General features: G+C 41.3%; 1 protein-coding gene across 4 annotated transcripts in view; it reads left to right on the forward strand.

Moving 5' to 3' along the window:
* The window catches only part of TRAPPC9 (trafficking protein particle complex subunit 9), a 460345-nt gene that overhangs the window by 304380 nt on the left and 129879 nt on the right, over positions 1–26086 (forward strand). The gene's annotated exons all lie outside the window — the stretch shown is intronic.

Raw genomic sequence — 26086 nt, forward strand, 5'->3', positions numbered from 1 at the left:
CAGCCTCCACTAGAGGAGTGACAGGGTTCCTGTTCCAGTGTTGGCATGGTTTGATCACCAACTTTCCCCACTTTTAGATGCTCACACATACATCAGGGGCTTAATCTGTACAGCTGGTAGATAGGCACATATTTCAGCTCCAGAGAGTATGCTGACATTTTTATATGAAGGGTACCCATCTATCCACCCTGCTTCTTTAAAGTCAACTTTAAGCATCGTGTGCTGCTCCTTGAGTTTTTGTATCCACAGCTGTTCCTCTGCAACCTGCTGCAAGCATATCAAGACATCTGGAGCTGAAGAGAAAGCTTTATTATCCCTGAAAACGGGGGGATATACGGCATACCTGAATTAAAAGGTCATTGAGCCAAAGACAAACACTCATGGGTGCCTACATGAGGAGGACAAAGGCACAATGAAAACGATGAAAATATAAATACATCTTCTGTTTTTATTTAACTTGCAGTAGCAGAAATGAGTTAGTACAGTGCTTCAGGGAAGATACTCTGGTGGACTGGTTGGTTGATTGAGTGTAGCTGACAGGATGGGTTCATTTTAAGAAGAAACAATCACATCAATGGGCAGGAAATAGAATTAAGTTGTTCTTGGCTTGGTAGCTCTCATCACTGGGGTTGAACCTACATTTGAGACCTCCAAAATTCAGAAAAGAGATGGTATCTGTGGCTACCAGGTGAGTGGGATGTAGCACCTGGTGTGTGGCTTTTGGTGATTTGTTTTCACCCAGAGACCTCTCCTTGAAAGAGATGCCTGTGCCCAGCTGATTGCCTCAAACACCAGACTGAGGAGAGAAATATCTGTTTCTCTCTCCTTCCCCTTCCTCTGCAGTGCCCACTCGTATTAGAAATACTTGTATAAGGATTTTTCCATTTTTAATTTCTGCCTCTCGAAGCAGATAATGATAGATTGTTATTTCATGTGCAGAGAGCAGGTCAGCGTTTTGCTTGAGCTGCTTTGTCTTCCATTCACGTGGAACGGGGAGAGTGCAAATGCAGGCAGGTTTATCCGTATCTAACAATAGAAACTGTGGTCCCGTGATGAACTGAGAAATCGTTCAGTCAAACTTTCATCTGATGGATTTGCCCGTGATTTGTTATGCTTAAGGGCTAAGGGAAGAGGAAACAGGAAGGACTAAACTTAACTTGTGCATTCTTAAAAATGGGGAAAAAGTTCTCCGTCAGCCTTTTTGTGGGAAGTTAGAGAAGCCCCTGGCATGTTAAGCAAGCTGTTGAGATTATGTAGTAATGAATAATACATGTGTACCAGTGGAGAGATCTCACTGCTGATTATTTAAGTGGATTTCTTTTGTGGCCAAACTACTTGTAAAATATGCAGCGAATTTCTTATTGTTAGCAGAAGAGAGATGATGGAGATTGGACAAAGCTGCTGAAGGATTTGAAGTGGTGTGAGTGTTTATAGGAAGTGGTTAACCACACCGGTTGCATGGTCTTTGGAAGATGGGCCACGTGTATTTGCTAGCAAAGTTGGGAGCCTGACCCCACAACGTCAATTTGTCCACACCTCCCTGGCTTTGAAGAACTCATCTGGAAGGTATCACCAATGTTCTCCTGAGCCCAGGATGTGGCTTATGGCCGTGTTGCTTCCTAGCCCATATCCAGCAGGTTTCGTAAGTCGGTGAAATACAGATCCAGGCAGCTCACGTAGGAGGAAGGTTTTAAACATCTTTGGAGCAAGGCTGCAAGTCAAGCGCTTCTGTCGTCTTCACCTCATGGTGTCCTCAGCCCTCACAGCCAATTTCACTGACAATTTCACTTCTCCCTTGAGTTAACTGATGGTGTTCTGATGCAAAAATGTGGAATAGCAGAAGTGTGGGGCTCCCGACACGGAGTTTTTGTGCTAGAGGCAGTGTTGGAGACAGATTCCCACATTTTGGGAGCATCCAAGCGATTTGCTGAAGGAAGGTGGAAGCAGCGCTTCATCTTGTGACTATTTCTTTAGGAAGGTTGACACTTGCACTTCACTCGGAGACAAATCGGGATTGTGGCTTTCAGGGAAACGAAACTGCTTCCCTGCTGTTTGAAAGGATTTTGCTCTCAGCGAGAGGCAAGACGTGAAGATGCACCTGTCACCTCCGCGTTTCCTCCCGGCTGAGCTTGAAGTCTCCTCCAAAGCTTGCCCGGATCTGCGGAGTCCATCTGACAGCAACTTATCTGCCCCAGTGCCCTTCACACTTTGGAAGCTGGGTATGTGGCTTCAGCTACACTGAAATTAGGTGATGAGAGGGAATGTTGTAACATCTAGTTCTCTTTCTGAATGCAGCTGGAGCTGCCTTCTAGCACTACAGCAAACAACGGGGCTGACATCTGCCCTGTGTCTTGTTTTCTGAATTTATTTGGGCTTCTTTTAAAATGAAATGTGCATACTGAAAGGAATAATCAGTTCAAATCAAATATTTTAATATGCTGTGGCTGGAGTTATATGCTGTCTTACTTGCTGTGTCTCTTTTTGACTCATGTATCTCTTATGGAAAGGAGAAAAAATGCACTTAGGGCCTCTTATTTAAGAACTTGAAGCTCATTTATAAATGTGTTTCATGCACAGTGTTTGCATTAGACATCAACTTGTTCCAGTAGCTGATGACATATTCCGGTAAACAGTGATCTTATTGCTAAGAATTAAGTCTAAAATACATTGCATGTGATTTTTCTCACACTCTTCACAATAATGACCCAATTCTTTCTACAATTGCACTGTGACAGTGTCCAGGAGCTGGAAATGCAGTACTCTGCAGAGATATGGTTCTTTGGTGCTCTTTATTTGCCATCACATATCATTGTTAGTGAAATAAATGCCACCTTGGTTTGCCATGCTCCTACCACCACTGGTTTATTTGATTTTTATTTTTTCTTCCATATATGCAAAAAGTATTGTGCAAGTAAAAGCACTTTATAACTAGAATGAAGTGGAGATAATTAGTGGGACCAGGGGAAGAGTTTTCAGTATTCCTGTGACTTGGTTCGTTGGTGACTACTAGATTTTAGCTCAAGAAAAATAATTCTAACGAGCATCTTTGCAGTCTCTGCCCATTGCTGCTTGCCCCAGGAAATACATTTTTACTCCAGAGCTTTCATGTGCTCATCTGTGTCTCGCTTTTGGGGGACTTAATGGAATTTACCCTGTAATTTCATTGAGCGGATATATTGCTTTTCTGTCGTATTTAGGTTACATGAAAGAATTGAGTAAGAAAAAAAGCTGGGCAAGTTTGTTGGTAACAGCAATTGTTAAAGGCACGAATGTTCTTAGAATTATATTATAATAATAGCTTATTTAAAATAATGTGTCAATTATAATGGAGCCATGATAATATTGCATGCTGATTTTTTTTATGTGCTGGCACATCATTTAGAGTAACAAGTTTGTGAGTTGTTCAGAAATATACTGTAGAGAGATAGAGACATCACCATTAGCTCAGCCTTTAACGGGTCTAACTGGGGCTGGCCAGAAGAATGAACTGAAATTATGCCTTCAGGTGATTTAGGCATGAACGTAGAGGGGAAAAAAAAAAAAAGAGTACTTTGGTGAACAGTAACAACAGAGCCAAAAGACCTGCCTGATCAATCTCCTCTGGGTTTTACCACTTACGTTGTCCTCCTGACCTTCCACGTTATGTGTTGGTGTGTTTGGAGCAACCTTTCATGTAGGGCTGGAAGAAGTACTTTCTGTTTGTATCGTCCTTTTATAGCATGAATAAATCTGAAACCAGCAATGATTGTATAATATAACGTAGTTCAAGCTTCCATAGAGTCACAGAAATTTTGTTTGGCCTCTGGTGGTCATCTGAACATAGTTTAGCGGGTGACATTGGTAGTAGGGTGATGGTCGGACCAGATGGTCTTGGAGGTCTTTTCCAACCCTAATGATTCTGTAATTCTGTGTTCCCAGCTCCCCTTTGGAGAGGGGCTGTTGCCAGCAGTAGGTCCTGTCAGGTGTCAGTGGTCTATCAGGATGTAAAAAGGCTCCGAGGACGGAGATTCCACCGACCCTGTGGGTGAGCTGTTCCAGACCAAGGTTACCCTAACACTCAGTCTTAAACCTTCACCTCCAAACCTTGTCAGTGACCAACCTCTGACCCTTTTAAAAACAATGTTGGATTATCTGTTCTCTAATTGCTAACCACTGATTGAAGTGTTAATGGCAGCCTGCATGAGGCCAGCTCTGTCATCTGAATTTTGAGCATTTCAGCTCTTGGAAGGCCAGGCAGTGTGTAGCAGGCAAAAGTAATAAACATCAAGTGTCACTACTGCCAAGATTGGCACACTAGCAAGGAATTGATACAGCTGAGAAAGAACCAGATCATTCGAAGAGACAAATTAAATCCTATGCTAAACAAAAAAAAAAAAGAAAAAAAAAGTGATAAAAGGAATCCAAACACTAAAGCTCTTCCTTGCAAAAAGTTCCTTGGTTCTTGCCTCATTAGAAAATCTGATACGTGATCCTGTGTACACTGTAGCCAATGGCTAGAATGCTCCCATGCAGCAAATTAAATATTTTTATTAAAAAATAAAATAAAATCAGCTGTTGAGTTGGTTTTTCCCTCTTTGCAGTATCCCAGTTTTGCTCTTTACATATAACCCTTCAGACTGCAACTGTCCAGCATCTTCCAAGAGCATCTTCCAATCCAGCATCTTGCACATCCCTACTGGCAGACCAGGACAGTGGCAGTCAGGCTTCGGTTTTTAACATAGCAAGGGTTATGTAGATCCATGTACAGCTCAGGGTTATCGGCTGGAATGGGAAGCCCAGGGACACTCAACTTGTCTTGACCTTGAGAGCAGAACGTGCTGGCTCCAAGAGGACAGCAAAGCTGTGTAGGGATGAGGATGTGTTACTGAAGGGGTTATTCTCAAGGAGCAGTAGCTTCAGCACTCTGTGGCTGACAGCTGGGCTATACTTAGGACAAAGCAGCTGGGTTTTGTCAAAGTAACGTGCTGCAGGATTACTGAAAAACCTATTTGGTATTAGGTGAACATTCCTTGGCTGCTGGTGGAACATGGTTATGAAGCTCTTTGGGGGTCGGAGTTAGATGATCTTTAAGGTCCCTTCCAACCCAAGCCATTCTGTGTTTACCCTGACAGCTAAGAAAACATCACTTTTAGCTGCAGCAAGCTGGAAGCATCCCATTGACTTGGAAGAGGTAGACTGAGCAAGCTGAATCCTTCGGTGCTGCCTGCCGCCCTGTGCCATGGTTAACCCAGAGCCATGACTGAGATGCTTGCAGGTCATAGCTGCAGCCTTCTGCAAGGCAGCCGCAGGTCGTGGTTAGAAAAAACATTTTTCTTCTAACAATAGGCAACAAAGTGAAACACCCCTTGCAAAAGCCCTCTGTGATCTGTAAGCATCCTGCTAGTCCACGCTGCTGGTTTTGCCATGGTACACGCAGGAGGCAGCGCTTGAGATTTTAATTTTGTGCTATCAGGAGAGTGCAGTCTGAACTGGCATGGCCAAAGTGAAACATTATGATGAACCTGCAACGGCTGGACTGATACTGAGAAGAAGCAATTGTTAATATTTTTAGATCAGTTTATATTTAGAATCTGCATAAGCTAAATCCAAGATGAAGGATTACAGCAGACCTTTCAGATGGAACATTGCGACCGTCATTTTTGAAGAGATAAAGACATCTTATTTCTGATAAGGTCTGCATGAGGAGCCCTTGAATCCTAATACTGTTGCAAATGAAAACTCAGCTTATAGGGAAAGAGAAAAAGGTAATGTGAAAAACACTCCCTATGTCATGAACCTTTGAGAGCAAAACATTTTCATAGCCATTCACAGCATTCAAAGCACTACATGTGGTATTTGTAAGTTGTCTTGAAGCTGGGAAAGATTAATCTGTGCAGCTCTTGACCGTGCCCGACTCATTGGACAGACGTCAGAGTTTTCCACTGACTTCATTTCTCCCTGTCTGCACTTTTGATGGTTTCATTTCCTTTAAGGTGCGCTGCAAGTCTGAATTTCCTGGCTTCCTAATATTTGGTTTTTATTTGGTTTATCATTACAGACTATTAAAATTACTGAAGTTACCAAAGTGTGCCTTCAGGCTTCGCTTCCTCTTAGGTTTTATATGCAAGCATGTAGCATATTACGCTGCGTCCTCATGGTACTATAAAACTCAACTTCTAGCAAACACTGTAAGCTTTTATTTGTAAACATCTCGCTGAAATGACTACACGAAGAGTGCAAATTTTGAGTACCACTTGAACTTTCACTGTAATTTTGCAAAAAATGGATGAGACTGGGGAAAATAATAGGTATTAAGAATTACCTCTGTCAGATTTTCCCCAGAAAATCTCCTTGCTTTGCATGTTTCTGAAGGGAAGAATGAGAATTTCTTTTCTTATCCCTAGTCCGTATCATTTAATCACTGCTTGTTGTGTGCTGGCTGTTAGAGTATCAGTTATAGTTCAATAGCTTTTGTCTAGAGCTCATTATCTGTAATTGAATGTATGCACCAAGCTGAATATGTTTATTTGTAACTTGATAATTAAGCTGCTGCAGACACTTATTCTGGGAGAAGGGAAGAAAGCAGACAGGCAGCCTGTTATCCCGCAGACACCGCGCTGGCCTGAGATGGAAAACAACTGCCACGTGCTCCAAGGTGATCAAAGTCCACGTCTCTGCCTTCACAACCACTGTTTAAATTTCACTGGGGCTACTCTTGTTTGTTTGTTCATTTTGCTGTCTCCAAACTAAGCGGGCACTGAGGAAGAGCAGCTTTATAGTTCTTTTTTATAGCCAGTGTTGACCCAGATGTTGCTTCAGACAGCTCTTGTGAGGTTGTTTTTGAGACTGCTGCCACCCAGTCCTTACCACGGCAACTCCTAATTTAAAGGTGTGAAGGTTAAGAAGTGGTGATTTCACTGGTTCGTAGGCAAAGGAACTTCCCAAATAGGCCAGGTGGGTGACAGCACCTTTCTGTGGTTGCAGCTGATGCCAAAGTTGGAGAAGCTTCTCTTTTTGAAATATAAAGAAGAAGTTTGATGGGAGATTAATACCTTTTGGTATTTCTCAGTGATGAAAATGAGAACCTACTGACATCTGGTAGCCATGGTTGGAAACATTTCAGGAAGCAGAAAACCAGGGATCAATGTAAAAGTCTGTCTTTCCCAGTTCCTAATTCCTTTCTTATGCGGTTTGAACAGATCAGACATATACCACTACCTTAATTTCTTATAAATATATTTCAATTTGCTAATGCTTTCTCAGAGCAGACCTGAGATGACATCGCAGAACATAACTGCTTTGTTTTTGCTCTAGTTATCCTTATGCATTTTTTAAAGTAGAGCATGTTCAGTTGAATTTTTATTTTCTGTCAAATGTAAGAGCCAGTACTCCATTATGTCCCATTAATCATGTTTTAAAAATAAGCCCAGATCCTGAGAGGAAAATCACTCCGTTCACTGATTGACTCTTTTAGGTAACAAAATAGGAAAAATGCATATAACTCTCAGAAGAGTTACAGTTCTGCACGGTCCTAATCTTGCTGTACTCTTGCAGGGTGCTCAGGGTATGTTCAATGCCCGTGCTTAAGTTGTCCTAAAGCCATTGGGATCAGAGCTTTTATGAACCTTGAAGAGAAAAAGAGAAGCAACTCTTTGAAGGAGCATGGTGCAGGAGAGATGGGCCTTCCTGTTGCTGAATTTGAAGCCATCCTTTTACACAGGGGAGAGATTAATCCAAAGAATAAAGTTGTATCTCGTGGTTAAAGACCATTGATAAACTCCTTGATAAAGACCTTGATAAACTCCTGCTTGAGGTCAGTTGAGTGGATTGGGTTTGCTTTACCAAGCAGTCTACTTCAGTGTCCTCATACAAAGTTAAAACTTATCCGAGATGAGTATTTTAAAACGGGGGCCTGATGACTGAAGTCTCACAGCCAGGTTGCAAAATCACCAGTGGTGATTTCAGACCATGCGACCGAATTCGGTAGGATTTTTTGCCTATCAGTTATGGCATGCATGTATAAAAACACACATCCACAAAGATACCCCTCTTTTTTACCCCAATGCAGGATTTATTATGTGGTTTGGGTTTATGTGCTGATTGGTTTGGGGAAGGTTGAGGTGTTGGGTACACCCCCAGTTGGGGGAACTTTTCCATACACCTTTAATCTCTTAGGTACCATGGAGCAGTTGGATGAGGCTGCATATGGTGTGGTGGTTTAATTTCTTCACCTTTTTCTGACACTGTTATTAGAGATGCAAGAAATAGACATTACTATTACATTTTTACATTTATAACCCCTTAGAATTAGTGTTGTATTCTGGAATAAAATGGAACACAAGGGAGAAATTGCTGCCTCCAAATTCTGTTTCTTGCTTGAAGCTATGTAAGTTGAGTCTCCGTCTGGAGCTGTGTTTGAAGATCAAATCACCCATTTGATACAATCTTGTGAAAGGCCCCTTAACTCTGAAAGGTTGCCTTAGTGCAAATAGATGAGCTTAATGTATAAAATGAGGAAAACTGCATGTGTAGAATCTTTGAGCGTTGCAGAAATTTTCTTACAGTGACCAGTGCATCATGCTGCTATAAATTATTCAAGGCTATTGGAAGATGTGTTCTTGGTAGGGATTTACCACCCTCCCTTCATCCTATAATGTACTCAGTTCTTTTCCACAGAATAATTTCAGCTTGAAGGGAGAGGATCTCCGGAGGTCGTATCGCCCACCCTCTGACCATACAAGCTAACCAGTCCTCAAATATATTAATGCATAATAAAAGTATCATTTCGGTTTAAAAGATACGGATGAGAAATCTGTTTTCTTACACTTCAATTTCATCAATTTTATTTTTGCTAATCTGCAGAACTTCTCGATGAAATATTTTTGTGGCTTTCTTCCGTGCTTCTGACATTCCCCTCATGTAAAACAGTTTCGAAGGTTAATTCTCTGGTCGTTTCAGTGTAACCTGAACTGTGGCTGTGGCTTTGCTTTTTAGTATTCTTTTCTGCTTGGAAGTAGGCAACAGTTAGGATTTATTTGTGGGTGGGAGGATCTTGGTAGTTAGCTGTGGTGGATTTATTTTGTCTGTTTGAATGCAATGAACAATAATTCACGGAGGGATTGCTGGATGCTCAGAGAAAAAAAAATAATTAAACCTTTTGAATATTTTATTTCTTTTCACAAGAATACCGTTCTAAAGACAGAGATAAAATGATGCAAACAGCCTCTAAAAGCACCCCCAACCCCTGCAGCATCTAGAGCTGAAAGCCAGCCGTGCTCTCTCTCTGTACATACATACACATATATGCGTGTTTATTTGAAATTGTGTAATTCGCCTATCTGCTTTCCCGGTCTCATTTCTTATTCTATCCCTTGTATTTATTATTTATAGCATACCATTATTTATAAGTGCCAGCACACACTATAGATTATGTGATCTCTGATGTGGTGGGAAGTCAGTGGAGCAACCGTGTTCAGCATCATCTATCATCTTTTATTATAAAAATCCAAGAGCATCCCTGAGCAGTGTTGTTTACCATGTTTTCTTTTATTGTTAGTTCGACAAGGCAAGGAGGTGAAGCTGCCTTTGGGGTAGATTTTATGATGAGGGAGCCTTGTTCTGTAGTCATTTCCATTTGGGAAGGAAGCCGAGCATGCAACAGCTACGGCCTTCAAACTTGGGCATTCTCTGGCAAATGTCCTTCTTCTGCCAAAAAAAACCACAAACACAAACACAACAACATTGATTGAGACAGTTTCTAAATTAGTTACGTTTTGAGACCATGACACAGCAAACTTGAGTGAAATTATCCAGAGCAGGGCTAACAAAACTGGTGAAGGGCCTGGAGCACAAGTCCTGTGAGGAGAGGCTGAGGGAACTGGGGGTGTTTGGTCTGGAGAAGAGGAGGCTCAGGGGAGACCTTATTGCTCTCTGCAACTGCCTGAAAGGAAGGTGTGGGGAGCTGGGGGTCGGCCTCTTCTCATAAGTAACCAGTGACAGGACCCGAGGGAATGGCCTCAAGTTGTGCCAGGGGAGGTTCAAGTTGGAAATGAGGAGACATTTCTGCTCAGCAAGAGCAGTCAGGCACTGGGACGGGTTGCCCAGGGAGGTGGGGGAGTCACCGTCCCTGGGGGTGTTTGAGGAAAGGTTGGGCCTGGTGCTTAGGGACATGGTTCAGTGGTGATATTGGTGGTAGGGGATGGTTGGACCAGATGATCTTGTAGGGCTTTTCCAACCCTAACAATTCTATGATTCTTACAGGCAAATACTCGAGCAGTGGCTTTGTAGACATCTCATAGCCAAAGACCTGTGCAAAAACTGTGGGTTTGTTTTTTTTTTCCTTCTGTCCCACGTGTGCACTAGTTTGCTTACTGCCTTTTGTTTAAGTCCCAGACTTATTAATTCTGTGCAAACATAAACTGATAGCAATTGAGCTAGTTTTTCGTTCTCGTAATTACACTGAATAGTAATGAAAAGTTGGAGCTATTTTATGATGCCTGAATGGGCATTTTTGGCTCGAATACAGTGCCTGTGATTTCCGTAGTGACTGCTGGTGATTAAAAAAAAAAAAAAAAAAAAAAAAAAAAGAAAAAGAAACACAAAAATCACGTGAACAAAGTAATGTTAGGTCCTGTTTGGGCCATTTTGGTCATAAATTATGCAATTTTTAGTGTTTCTTGCTGTGCATTGTGGCAGTGAGCAGCAGAAGGTGCTTCATGTTGACCTGAGTGGATGGATGTTGCAAGCTGGGACGTGGCTGAACAATGTTTTCAAATGGGGGAGAAGAGCAATTTCCAAATTCTCCAGGCAAAGCTGGGGTTCCTCCTGAGCTTCTGATAAACTGCTAATGCCTTCCCTGTCTGCCTGAGTTTGGACATCTTTGATAGGTTTGTTCATACCAGAGTTTACACCACATTTTCCAGTCCTTTTGGAGCAACTGTCTGGATTTGTCTTCTTGCTTGAAATGCAAATGTTAAGATGTATTTGTTGCCAACTGACAGAAAGGAAGAAAAATTATTTTAGGAGAAAGAAATCAAGCAAGCAAGCATAGCCATTCATTATTTAAATGACGGTGTTTCATGGCAATTTTGTCTTGAAATAACCTTCTGGTTTTGTAAATTGTGCAGCGCTGTTTATCAGTAGCCAAAAATCTTTGTCACTCACTCAAAACCCTTTGTGATACACACATTACTATCTCAGTAATGGAAAGGTGGGAGCAGATAATTGGCAAATAGCAATAACCAGCAGTTTGTTCCAGTGAGTGCAATGAATCAGTGCTTAGCTTGGTGAATGCACGTTGGTATCCAAGCAATTTGGCAACCCTTTAGATTTGACCTGAGAAAATAACTAGAATAACTGGATTCTTTTTTGTCCAGTGTCAGTATCCCAGAAACATTGCTCTCATCCTGCTCTTCCACCCAGAAATGTGGAATTGAGAGCTTGTTCCACTGTAAAGGAGGATTTTGTTGGCTTTGGCTCTCTCATTAGGGTGCCCAAATAATGTGGGCATTCTCTGGGAGGATCAGTCCCTGAGCTGAAGGCACGAGATGTGCCAATTTTTGGAGCTGCCAGGGTGTTTTGGGAGGTATGTTAGAAAGTGGCCATGTTGCACATTCAGTATTTTCCTTTGCTATCTGCCTGAAAGAAGTATCTTTAAGTAGATTTGATTCAGGGAAGAAATTGCAGTCATTGTTTCCAAATGCCCCATTTTGTGCAATTTGTTTGGCTTACAGATACAGTCCTTTACAGCTTCTCTATTAGAGATCTTTGGCTTCATCTGTTCTCCTTTTTCCTACCCCAACAGCATTGCATGGGTCTCTAACGTAAGAGCAGAAGATTATTTAAAGGTAGGTCTAATTTTGACTAGAGCTACACAGTTGATTACTCTCTGATTTAATTTGTTGGATGCTGACCAGAAGTCACTGCCGTGGGAGCCAGTGATGACACAAAAGGTGTTGGTTCTCCCTGACCTATTTGTGTTAGAAAAGAATTGCTGTCCAAAATCTATTCCAACATCCCTACGTGCCGCCGTCTAAACACTGCATTTGCTCAGGTTTTGAGCCCATCTGGCTTTTAAAGCCACTTCTAGATAACAAAATAATTGCCTTAGGCATCTCGTTCTCTTCTCAGATGATGTTCTTCTGCTATACCTGGAGGAAACTTTTATTTTGTTCATAACTCAGCTGTTTTGTGGTCTGGGTGATTTTTCTCTGTGGCCCTTCGGCTTGCAGCAAGTTGCCATGTGTGTTATTAGTAAATTCTTTCCGACAGTAATCTCTGTACCTGTTCATGATATGGATGAGCCCTACAAAAGCTCTCATAAGAGCTCTCATAAACCCTCACCGTGTGAGAGTACAGGGCTCCAGGCTAGGGCTCGGTTAAATGCCCACGTTGCATAGCTCATGAGCTGGTTTTCAGCCTCTGAGTTCAGGAATTAATTTTACTGTATCTCTGGCATGAACAACAATAAAAAATTGTCACCGGCTATTATTTTATTTCTTTAAGTGGGCATTTATTTTCATACTTTAAATATGGAGGGGAGGAAAAAAGCCATGATGGAGCCTGTGTTAGAGCCCCCAGTTATCTATGATAACTTGAATGCTAATGTCTGCTGGCACAGTCCTTGCTCATCGCTGTTCCCTATAAAATCAGCCTCATTTTAATGGGTTATATTAGACATTGAGTCAAAGAACTTGCCATGACTCAGCTGTTGAGGAGGAGGAACCACAGCTGCCCCTGGCCCTTCCCAGACTTGGGCACGGGAACCTCCACTTGGTGCACAACGTTGGAGCCACGCAGGAGCATTTGCCCCCACAAAATAATAATAAATAGGGTTTGTACTATACTTTCCTGTCTTCAGCAATGCAACTCTTTATATTGGCTTTGAGTAATACTGTAATTATAAAATTTATCTACCATGACTTTTATATTTCAAGATAGGGCTACACAGAAGTATAAATGAAGGAGGCACACTGAAGAAAGGGAAGGAGATGGCCTTTAGCAGAGGCCACACTGGTACTGTTGGTAGCCAGCACCTCAAATCACAACTGCACAGCTGTCATCGGTAGGGTCTCTAATTAAAAAATTAAATAATCTTCGTTGGTCAGTATGTCAGTCTTACTAATTCAGCATTTCATGACCGTATACTACAAAACCTACTGTTGTCTGCTGACAAGCAGGATACATTTTAGACCTAAAAAGGGAAATTAAGTTCATGATACACAATTTTATGTTGTCTTTCTTTTTGTTGTTGTTTTGACCTGATGCTACGTCGTATGCAGGTGCATCAGAAAGCACCTGGTGCAGCAGCTTAACGAAGTGCGTCCTTAATGTTCCCCAACAACATGTGACTAAGGCAGGCCATGAAAGAAGATTAGCCCGTTATTGGCAAAGATTATGCAGACAAAAAGCATTTCCTTCATGCAGCGGGAAGGAAAAACGCCAGCAAGGATGATGAAGGCTTTCTTAATAAGATTTCTGTTTTCAAATATTCCGCTTCAGACCTCTTAATAAAATGAATGCGTTAGATGCACAGGGCTAAGATCACTGCTGAATGAGATTATGCTCTTGTCCATTTAATCATGATGCAGTTGTAGCTTTTCCTCCTACCTTTTCTTGTAACATCTAGTATTTAGCACTGAGCAAATTTTGCTTAGATTTGAGTTTATTGGATTGGATTATTAGGATTATTTATATATAATATAAAAAATATAAAAATATATTTTTTTTCTAAATAACCTTTTGGTTTATGTAATCTGAATAGTCCCTGATCTCATAAAAAGACTAAACATATTTTTTTCTAATCATCTTGTGGCTTCAGTGTGTCTGTTTACTGCAGAGGCCACATGGACAGGAGCCTTTTTAGAACAGCATTTGAAAATTGAATTTAAAGAGAGCATTTTGCTTTAATTTGCTGGGTCAATTTGTTTAAATAGGCAATAATGTCGTATTTGTCCCCACGAGACCTTGGACAGAGAGTACATTTGGGCGTCAGTTTTGTTGCTCTAGAATATAGCACTTTTGCTAATAATTGATGGTAAACTGATACATTTATGTATTTTTACTTGGAATGACTGATTTTTGGCTTATGTATTATTTGTGATTGATTGCAGGTTGTCTATTCATTTTCTTTCTGGCTGTGCTATGGAAAGAGGAATTACTCTTTCTCTTTCCTTCCTTACTCCCCTCTGTTCTCAGCCGCCTCCCCAAGAGATCAGCTCCAATCTCGGCACCGCGTGACAGTTAGCAGTTGTGACAGGCTAGCCTATTTTTGGAAGTCTGTCCCCACTCTTTCCCCGCTGGAAAAGAAAAGCAAGTTATCTTTAAAAATTAATCCATCTGGAAAAGGAGGAGAAAGCTTCACGAGGCACTCGCCACTCAGTGCTTGGACTGCGGGTTTGCTAATTATTTGTGTAGTTTATGGCACGGGACTGGGCCGGTTTGCACTTCGCCTGGCATTGATCACCTGCCCTTAAGCTCTGCAAGAGCCCTTCTGTTCTGCACGGAAAATGAGACAGACTAAAATACAGCATGGAGCTGCATGGATGTTGTCCAGTCATGTCTTATATTTCACACATTTCTGAGCTGCTTCTGCAAAACCAGAAATACTACTGCTTGTCTCCAAGGAGCAGAAACAGAAGTTCAGAATTTGGCAGTTAGGGTGGAAAGATTTTTTTTTTTCTCGTTTATTTTGCCCCTTCTTTAGACTCTGCAGGCTCTACATGTAGTAAAATAAATGCATTAAATCATACTCGCAACAGGGGTAGCATCCAGGATGCTGTTCCACGTGAAGAAATAACTGCTGTGCGCTAAGCGATTTCATCTCTTATTTTGATATGGTCTCCCTGTACCCAAACTGCTACATCTCTGTTCATTGCAAACCCAGCCCAAATAAGGCAGATGCAGTCCTGGAGCTTTCTCAGGATTCTGAATTAAAAAATATGAAGCAAATGTCTGGTGGGGAAAGCTTGGCAACAGAATTAAGCTATCAATGGAGAGCTTGTATTGTATCAAAAAAGGTAGACTTCCAAGTATGTGAAACTATGACCTAAATGGCTTTAAAATTTTTGTTCTGTTTTGTCGGTGTCCCTAAAGCTCAGGAACACGCTGGACAGCTGGTTTGAGTTTTCATCTCCCGAAGCACTATTATTTTGTTTTCTCATAGGTGGTTATTATTGGAACTTTAAAAATAGACTCTGCTGTCTGTCTAATCTAGTCGTTTAATCTTGTTCTAGATGCTTCACTTTATTTCCTTAGATATATGATGTGAATGCCTCTGTGCGTACCCTTTATATACCTGTCATTGCTAGAATATCAGAACACCTTTCCCCGGCAAGTCAGTGCTGAGTCATCTTCAGAAAGTGCTTGTCCTCCCCACATCAGCTTGGTATACAAGAAATTAAATGTTCAAAATATTGTTGATATAAGGAGCACAAAAGGCGTAGGGGTCACTTGGCCATCAGTGGTTGAACCAATCTTTTTGAGGTCTGTGGAAGCTGTGTCCTTTCAGGCTCCCAAGCCACGAGGCACAGATTTATATGTTAGTGGGTTGATGATGCCATAAAAATCCCCCAATTTGAAGACAAAACTGTGATGCTGGATCACGGTGCTCTGTTTACATGGATTACATTTCCTGCATATGGATTTTCCCTTCTCACCTTTAAATAATATTGTATGGCTGTTTCTGTCACCTATACCCAGTGAAACTCAAATGAACATAGGCTTGTCTGGGTACAACAGGTTGAATTGAAAGTGAGTCAGTAAATTAATTTACAGCTCCAATAAAGCCTGTATTGATTCCTCCAACTCTACCACTTTCCTTCTCCTTTCTCCCTCTCAAAGAAATAAATGCATATGTTACAGAGTTTAATCCTTCAGGTTAAGACCTTCTAGAGGAATACAGCTCAGTTGATTATATTCTCACCTAGAGGCTTTTTAATATTATTATTGTGCTGCATTAAATTCATGTGTCTCCTTCATCTAGGCCTTCATTGCCAGAAGGCGATGCCCACGCAGGTACAGGTACACGCCGTGTTTATGCTGATCCCTATTGACAAGCATCCTGCCCATCTATAATCTACATAAACACGGCTTTACATGACCACCGCTGAAAAATGGCAAACCTCTGGTGTGCACACTGTGGTATCTGTGGCATCAACCGCGTGTGTGGGATTCTGTGTGGTTTTGGGAGATGTTAGCATGGCAGGTAGGTGTTTTTATGGGACAGTGTAATCGTGAAAGACAGAGTTGGGAGAGGAGAAAAACATTTTAGGATTATTTGGGGTGTGTGCATATGCCTTTGTCACCTCTGGTCTATGAAGGTGGATCGGTAAGGGGAAACTTGCCTTGGGTGTTGCATCAAGGTGCTGGAGTGTGTCCAGAGAAGGGCTATGAAGGGCCTGGAGCACAAGGCCTGTGAGGAGCAGCTGAGGGAGCTGGGGGTGTTTGGTCTGGAGAAGAGGAGGCTCAGGGGAGACCGCATTGCTCTCTGCAACTGTCTGAAAGGAAGGTGTGGGGAGCTGGGGGTCGGCCTCTGCTCACAGGTAACCAGTGATAGGACCAGAGGGAATGGCCTCAAGTTGCGCCAGGGGAGGTTCAGGTTGGAAATGAGGAGACATTTCTGCTCAGCAAGAGCAGTCAGGCAGTGGGACGGGTTGCCCAGGGAGGTGGTGGAGTCACCGTCCCTGGGGGTGTTCAAGGAAAGGTTGGGCCTGGTGCTTAGGGACATGGTTTAGTGGTGACATTGGTGGTAGGGGATGGTTGGACCAGATGATCGTGGAGGTCTTTTCCAACCTTAATGATCCTAGGATTCTATGAGTCCTGTACCGTTTTGTGCAAGGAGGGAAATGTTTCCATAATTCTTCCTTTCATCTCACAGCTTCTGGAAATTAGCATATATTCTGGGTAGGCGTAATTAGGCCCATAAATTGATTGCTCTTTCATATCCATCACCACTAGAATGCCAATTTTTTAAAAACAGTTGTTTAAAGTACATGTGGACTATGAAGTAATGTAGGGGCTGTGCCTCTGGACTTTGTCTTTTCATGTGCTGGGCAGTAATAGTTAATCAGCATTGCTTTGTGGTACGACATCGGATAACCAGACCAAAAATATCCATCTGCTTCTCTTGAAATGAATCACCATTCTAGCATCCTTCCTCAATATCTTCTGTAGCAGAAAAACGAAACAAACTTCTTTGAACATAAAAAGTGTTTGCTTATTCCAAGTAAATGTCTAAGAGGAGTGGAAAAAGAATTGAAGTGATACATGTATGTATTTTTATAAGGCTGGCTGATCTGTAACGTTTTCTCTACATCATTTCTATCAGTCCACCAGAAACAAATGTGCATCTCTGCACCGCGGCTTGCCTGGGCGTGTGGGGAAGCGTCCGTCCCTTGAAGGTGTCTTGAAGGTACTCTTAATTTGTATCTGAGGGAGAGACTCCTGGCATCCCATCTTTCTAGTTCATATACTTCAATTTTTTTTCTCTCGAATGTGAGTTAATTTCATGTAGTTACATATATATCAGTTAGTGGCTTTCTGTGCACGGTGAGCAGCAAATCATTCCTTTTTTTTTTTTTTTCCTGCATGTGTAGATTTTATCTTTTTATCAGCTTTTCTCCAAACATAGCTGTGGTCTGCATTTCTGAAATCTGTTCTGTGGCTATAAAATGTCATGACAAATTTCGAGTAAGTCTATATTTGGACACAGAGAGCGAGTTCCGTGAAGTCCCTCTGAACTATTCAAGTGTTCAAACTCTTATCCTCTGCTTACAAAAGGCATTCTTCCTGGAAAAGGTGAGGGCATTTGCAGCCTCTTTGAGAATGTACCGTGTGTTTTCTTTGCTGGGCGCTCCTTTTGATTTTTTAGATAATTAAGGCAGATGACTGAAATAGCTCCGGTTCTGTGTTACGGAATGCCAATGAAACCTATCCAGACATTTCTAACAGTCAATAGAAACTTTCCAGCAGAAATGGTTATGCAGAACAGGCTTTTGAAATGTCATTAAGATATTGAAGAGATGTTTCGTACCTAGTCAAGGTATATCAATAGGGATAAATCATGCATGTGCTGGGGTCATCGCATAGGACCGTGGTCAGCTGGATTAGATCGCTAAGCAAGACAGTGGTTGGAGGAGTCTCTGACTATCTTGCACAAGGAAAACTGCAGAAAAAGGAGGCAAAGTATTTATGTAAGGATGTAGGTTTGACTTTGATCATTGAGATCAGTGCAAAGAGATGTATACTGTGCCTCTGTAGTCAACCAAAAATGTGTGATTACCACTTGGTAAAAGTGAGAAAGTCTACCCAAAAGCATCTAGCAGAAGAGAGTCAGGTTTCCTCCCCTTCCTCACAACTCATCGGTCTTCTGCAGTGTCATCTGCTTGGGTTCCTTGCCACAATGAGGACAAATCTCCTCACTCTCAGTCCTGCTACTGAATGAGGAGTCCACACTGCGTTTGATATCACAGGGGAAGTCTCACTTCTGCCAGCCGGTTGTTAATTCTCTTTTTGGGCAGAGCTTGTTTCTGTCCACAGACACGGTTGTGTGGTTTGAGTGTTAATAACTTCCCACTTCATTTGTTCTCTTTTGGTTCGTTGTAGTCTCATTTATGTATAAGGCAATGCATGCCTTTTTTCCCCTCCCTCCAAATTCTGCTACTAAAGTGGCTTTCCAAGGGCTGCTTCTGCATATAATTGTAATTCTGTAAATCATTTGTGTCGCTGAGAATCCAAAGCATGCAAACTTAAGTGCTTTCATACAGCCACCTTGGCTTTAGTGCTTTGTTAATCAGTAGAGGAAGGGGTCTAGCTGGATTATTTTTTTATTTATCGGTGCATGAACATCCATCTGTTGTATGATTGCCTTCATCTCCATGGTTTGGCATTCTCGGTCTTTACCCTGGCAGGTATCTGATTGTAAAAAATGCTTCCTTATAGATTTGGTTGCTACAGTTGTTTCTCTTTGATTACCAGCTTGCAAGCTGGTCAGTGTCAAAAAGCTTCCATAATATTTATTACAACACAGCGTAAATCAATATCTGTGTAATGGAACAAGAATATATCCATTAAGCTTGTGAATTATGGTGGTGTCTCAGATATGGCTTAGTGTTTCTGGACTCTGGCCTTCCAGATGTCCTCAAAGGCTGGGATGATGCAGACTAGCAAAAATATAAAAGATGTAGAAAAGGTGGTTCACAAAATGCTGACAAACTTCTTAACCTGGACACCCAGATAAAGAGACCTATTGCTGTTCATGTCACCTGTTAGCAGGGTACTTTACACTCTCATATCTAAAGCTCCCTGTGTAAGTAGTTTATTTTTCATTTATCACAGAAGAATACTCCATTTTCCCCTCCTACTAATTAAAAAGCATCCATATTTGCATGTCCGTTAAACTCATCAAAACACAATTGAAAGCACTAATTTCTAATAGCTAAATGTCACAATGGTAACGTGCTTTGTTTCCTGCCCTATAGATTAATGGTGATGAAAATTAAAATGACCTTGGCATGCTTAAGTAGTAGTGTGGAGAGTGTTAGCTACTATTTAAGGTAGCTGGAGTTACCATATTGGATATAAGAAGAATCAGACACCTGATTTCACCCAGTTACCTAGAAAGGAACTTAATTCTGCCCTTAAAAGCTTACTCATGGCTTTGCTTTTCTCCTAGTTACATCTTCTGGTGCTGCTTATTGCTCAGGACCCTGGAAATCAGATCCCCAGAGACAGCCAACCACTGCCTGTGCATCACCATCATGGGATTTCTACATCCACACTAATGGAATTGTGTCGGGGTTGTTGCAAAATGTGTTGTGTTCTCAAGAGAAAATTGGAGTAGGGGAATAGAGGAATTAATTGAATAATTTATTAACACACTATATTGTCATTAGCAAAGGCAAAGCTGAAGAAGTTGACCTGTATTTGGAAGGGGAGGATATGGCATGTGGCATCTGGTATTTCTTTTAGCCTTGGACCAACCCTGTCCCATGGCAATTTTCTCCAGGCTCTGTTGTATCTGAGGAGTGTATTTCTTCCCCCAAACTGGTGGTCTTTGCTGATGTTTTGGGCATCTTGACTGAAAATCACGTAGACGCATTGGGAACTGTAGGACTGTGTGATGCGACTCGTAGAGAGTTGGGTTTCTGAGGTCTTTATTCTTGGTGATGGTGTGTGAGAAGATTGTAACACGGGCTGGCTTTTGGGTCGAGGAGTACTCTCTTTTAGGGGAAAGCAGAACCGGTGCTTGAAAAGCAAATGCATTAAGTGTGGCATTCCAGATACTTAGCATGGAAAGCTATAATCCTGTTTTTCTATGATCTTTTTTTCAGAGCAGAATCTATTTCTCATCTCCAGTGTCCTTCATATTGTGCAGTTTTGCTAGATATTCAAATTACAAGATCCCTACCCTGCTAATTTGGTCTCCGATCTTTCAAACATTTCCTTACATCCTTATGTTTATTCATGTGAGCTGCTCATTTGACTAGTCTGCTTGCAGGAGAAGAGATGCATAAATAGTGCATTTTGAGTTTATTACACAAAGTTCAGGAAGATAGGGGAAAGAGTATATATGTCATTGCAAGCTCATTTATTTCAGTGTACTGTACAGAACACGCCAGCATGGTCTGCGATGAAATTTATCCTTGTGCTGCTGGTGGTACAGAGGAGTGAATAAAATACGTTTGTTATAACATAATAAATCATATTAATACCAAATAAAATAGCATAGGGATCTTGTTATAGATACTGTGGCAGCAGTATAACCCAGGGCAACACGCGAATAAGTAACATTTATTATTAAGTGTAATTCTTAACACTGCTTTGAAAGTGACAAACATTTGACGTGTTCAGTTAATAGGTTTAATTAAAATTCAGGATTAATTATGAAGATGAGTAACTCTCCTTCATTACCTTGTAGGAACAAAAGATACTTACATTTCAAGAAAGAAAAGATGATTAACCCAGTAACATGTATCAGAAGGATTGCAAATACTCCCTTACAGGAGCAGGGATCATAAATATTAAATTCTGCCTCCCCCAGCAAAGAGGGAATGAGATTCAAAGCAAATTGGGTTTGCAGAACTGCTGGGTTTCGAAAAATGGATTTAAAAATCACTGTAAGTGCACTTGTCAAGGAGGTAAACCGTTGCTTCAGACAGATCAGAGATGATGAGAACAGGGGAAGGTGTTGGAGGCTAGCTCTGAATTTCAGCGCTCTGTTGAGGTATAACTCGGATGTAAAGCACTGGGTGTGGGATTGCTTTCTTGGGCTTAAGTTTTCAATCCCATGGCCATGTAAAACACTTGAAAAGAGGGTATTAGACAACTATCCTAATTTCTTCCACGGGTTCCAAGAAAGTGGCAACACCAGCTGATGCATTGTAATGCGGTATATTTATAGGTCAATTTAGCAGCTTTTTCTATTAAATCTTGTCAGGCTCTGTGATTTATATGATATTTGTTCAGCATGCCTGTAGCAGATACGACTGGTAATTTGAAATATGAAATGTGTTAACCTCTGAGTTAAGCTAATGATAAAGTTGAATTAGGCTAATAACAGTTTAAAAAAGCCATATGTTTCCTTTCAACTTTATAGACTTTCAATCTTAGATATGTTTTTGCTCGTATCAAATTACAAAATGTTATTTCTTTGTAAGTACACCGTGTTGTTCTGAAGGGTCACCTCTAGGTCTTTTTTTACAAGGAGGAGAAAAAAAGATTTTAATTTGAGTATGTTCTGGATTTCCAGTTTTTGAAAGATTCCTGCTTCTGGTGTTTCCTGTGTCAATCATCTGTACTTCAGCTTAGACATTGAACCAATTGTGAAATCTCACCATCGATTTAAAACCACCAGTAGGGTTGTTTCATCTCCATGACCTTTTTTTACTGGGTCCTTTGAATTAGCTCAAAGTAAGCTACAAGCACTGCAGCCCTCGTGCCATTTTATGGATTTGACGTACAAACAGGGTATTACTGTAGAAGCTCTCGGACCTTGTCTTGTGAGAGAAGAGCACCTTTTGATCAAGATTCAACTCCTCACTATCATACCCAACAAGCAGCTTCAGCTTTCCAAAGCTGCCTTTGCTTCAGTGCCACCTTAGGTGCTTGGTGTGTCCAGTCTGCTAGCGTGTGCTGCAGCTGAGCTATTTTAAATGTAAAATACTATTGACTGCCTTTCTGAAAAATGGAGTCCTATTTTTTGCTCATAAATCACAAAAATCAATTTTTAGGAGTAACGTTTGTGTCAGTGTTGGGCCTTGATGTCGCAGCTTGTTTAATGAAGTCTCATCATTGCTATTCCTTTTATCCCAGTGTTCCCACTTGTGCATCCCACATGCTCCTGTTTACATACAAATTCGTAAGGACAGCCAGATTAAGGATTCACTTCGACCTTGCTTCATCCTTGGACAGAAAAAGTTGATGTCTGGCAATGTGGAGGTACTAGACAGGGACAAGGCATGGTGCAGACCTGAAATAGGCTTTTTTTTTACAGCTTCAGAAATTCTCATTCAAATTAGGAAGGTTGTGCCTGCAGGTGACTCCTCGAGCTGCTGTACAAGTATCCAGATGCTAGAAGTCAAACTTTTTGTGTCACTCCAAATAAGCAGTATCGATTAGAAGACGTCTCTTCTCCCAAGCACCAAGTGATTAGACAAGAGGGAATGGCCTTAAGTTGTGCCAGGGGAGGTTTAGGTTGGATATTAGGAAAAAATTCTTCACTGAAAGGTTTTGAAGTATTGGAACAGGCTGCCCAGGGCAGGAGTTGAGTCACCACCCCTGGAGGTATCCAAGAGATGTGGAGATGTGGTGCTTAGTGGCACGGTTTATTGGTGGGCTTGGCAGTAGAGGTCTTTTCCAACCTGAATCTTTATATGATTCTAAGTAGAAAACTTAGAAAATTATTCTCTTTCCCGTTATTCTCTTTCCAACAGTGAATTTATCTGCAAAATTAACCTTCTTTGTGTCTTCTTGGTGGACGGCCATTTCATGTTTTTATGCCCAGTAGTTTTGCAGGCAACCTTTTATATTTAGGGCTGGATGCGCTCGTTATGTCCAGCCCCGCTCCCAGCACCGAGAGTCCAAGGCACATGGTCGTGAAGATTGGCTGTGATATCTGCTATCGAGGCCATCGAACATAATGAAGTTCCTGCAGAAAAAGAATCGCCTCTGTTAGCTGACTCATCCAACGCCTAGAGGTAGCCCTTAAAATCATACATATTTGGGCTGTGTAAATGGCGCCGATCAAAATGCTTCTGTCGAGGGGATGTGGGTTTTTTATGTGGACAAAATTACCGCTTGGGCGCGTCAGCAGAGAGCTGTGCTTTGCCATAGGCAGTGCAATAAACTTCCAGATCTTGACTGTCACAGCAGAGGTACCGGTGTAGGGTGAATTCGATTGCTTTTCAACGCCTGGCTGTGAGATCAGGCTGGAAAAGCCCAGGAAAATCTTTAGATGGGGTAGATTCAAATGAAACGAAATTATCTGCAGCAAAAATCAAACCGAAATGGAAACCCACTGGTTGGATACAGCCGTGCTGCAGGTTGTTGAGACACCTTGTGTGGTGTTGTGCCCACTTCTGTCTGATGTACATCACACACAACAGGCTAAATGATCCCTTGGTGTCTTGTGTTCGTTCAGGCCATCATGAACGTAGAGGTTTCCAAAATGAAAACAGTGGTTGTAGTCTCTTATTTTTTTGCCAAAAAAAAAGCTTCCTTTGTTTTCTTGAAAAACATAAGTCCTAGCCTCGTGCTGAGGTAAGACACCAGTTTAAGAAAATGTAGATTGCCAATCTATAAATGATCACCATAGCCTCGTGGAGACCTTCCCAATGCAGGTGGTGAGAACCTTCTGCACTTTCTGGAACCTCGATAAATGCTGCATCCTCAGCCCCTCTCAATGAGGCCAGTCCTGTTGCTCACGGGATCATTATTGCTCTTTGTCTGCTTTTTCTTTAGGATCTGAATAAGAGCTTCAGACGTCTGTGTCAGACAGTTACAGTAGGTGGTCTAGCAGAAGTGATTACCTCTTCTAGAAAACCTGCCCTAATCAAAAAATTATTTCCAAGATTGAGAGAGGCCCAGCTGCTGTGGGAAGCTGTCGCCCTATGCTGGAAGTTCAGTTAGAGAAAAAATAAAAAGGAAAAATCTTCCTTTGCAGGTATGTGTGCTGCAATTTGCAGTGTTTTGAGGAAGAAACAGAAAACTCGTATGTTTTTTTTTCCAGTGTAGACAATTCTGGGCTGAACACAGGAGATTGCAAGGTTACATGATTAGACAGATGTTTTGAAGAAGGATGACAAATAATTGCTTTTACACACCATTCTTCTGTAGATATCTTTTGGTGTTAGGTAACAAACACATTTAAACCCCAAGCACGTCTGGATTTTTTTTTTTTTTTGAGTGCCTTAAAACACAGAGCTAGGCTGCATTTCAGTCGCTGCAATGCATGGTCCAGAAAGTTGGCTACTATGACAGATGGTGTTAAAATACGCTTTTAGCTCTGAGGATTTCTCAGAACGTGGCACAAAGAAAGTTTTCAGAGATGGAAGGAGCTGATCCCTTTCACATTTGAGAAGTTCATAGTCTACCAGCAAGGAAAAAAAACAAAACAAAACTCGTCTGTGCATTTCAGTCCCTCCAAAGAGGGTCTAGAGAGAGAGAACTCTTCCATGTTTATTTTTCCCTTTTCCTCGGAAGGCACTGCAAAAGAAGAGTTTTTATCCCATTTGGGTTATTGTAGGTTTCTTAGTAAGATTTTTATGTACTTTTTTTTTTTTTTAATATACTTTTCCAGGAAAGTTTGGCACAGAAAGAGTTGAGTCACATCTCCCTTAAAGCTGTTGGTTAGTAGGGAGCTATGAGAAGATCACAACTTCTCATGTTTGAGTAGAGATCCGAAGGCACCTTGGAAAGTAAGTGGGTTTTAATTTATTTTCTAGTCAGAGTGATCTGAATTTTTCAGAACTGAGATGCCCTTCTACCATTCTTGTGCTCTGTCTGGTGCCTCCCTATAAATAAGAAGCAATTTTCTCTTTTCCCGTTGGAATTCTCAGTAGCATCCCACTGTGTCCGAGCTGGCAAGACATCACATCTCAAAAATCTCACCTGTAGCCCTCTGTTTTCCCATCCAGCAGGTCTGAAGCCCTCAAAGAACTCAGAAACAGGTGCCCATAAGTCACACTGAAAAGTAAATTTGCTCGTAGGACACTTTGATACTTCCTTTCTCTTCCATTACTGGCTTTTGCTGGAAAGGGTCAAGAAAGACTAAACCATACCAAGAACTATTTTAGAAGGGACCAGAGGTCCTGTTCTAACCCAGCATCCTCCTGACAGTAGCCACTGGCAGAGTCTTTTTTAGGGAATGAGACATCAGGTCTGGAAAAAAAAAACACTTTCCCTAGTGTGCCCTTCTAGTTTTGGAAAAGAGCATCCCAGGCATTTTTTGAGCCAGAGCTTGTATCCACAGCTTTGTGCCTATTAGGTCACGCTGAACTTTCTTTGATGGATTTATCTAATTAATCTTTGAAAGTGTTTGTACTTTTCAGTGCCTATATCACAGGGAGTCATTTTTTATGCGTGTTTTATAGCAGCTTAAAGGAACTCCTACAATTACCTACAGTTTGTTTGTCTACCATAAATCCTTTCCTGGGTGCATAAATCCAATTAGTGTGCCTTTTATTCTATCTGTTGACATTTAGGTAAACATCTCTGCATCAACATTTTTATCAACAGGTTTATATAATAAGCCATTATTCCAGTCTCTAAGTATTACAAATATGCTTTCTTAGTTGTAGGAGAAAGAAATATTTTTACTTTGCCAAATTTTGTTAAATAAATCAACTAATAATGATTTTAAACTAATTTAAAGCATGTAAAATTCAGATATAAACTCGTATACAATGGGATTATCCAGCCTTATCCTCCCTTCTTCTTACTGAAGCCGGTGTCAGTCTACAAGACAGTTGGTTGTCTTTTGTGTGAAGGATGTATGTCTTTTATGAAACATGTCCAAAAACTTTTACTGTTTATTCTGAACTAGTTATCAGATTTTTCTCGCTATTCCTAATGACTTGACTGACCTTATTGTCCATTTTTTCCTTAAGCT

The sequence above is a fragment of the Anas platyrhynchos genome, chromosome 2 (assembly GCF_047663525.1).
Source record: "Anas platyrhynchos isolate ZD024472 breed Pekin duck chromosome 2, IASCAAS_PekinDuck_T2T, whole genome shotgun sequence".
Lineage (NCBI taxonomy): Eukaryota > Metazoa > Chordata > Aves > Anseriformes > Anatidae > Anas > Anas platyrhynchos.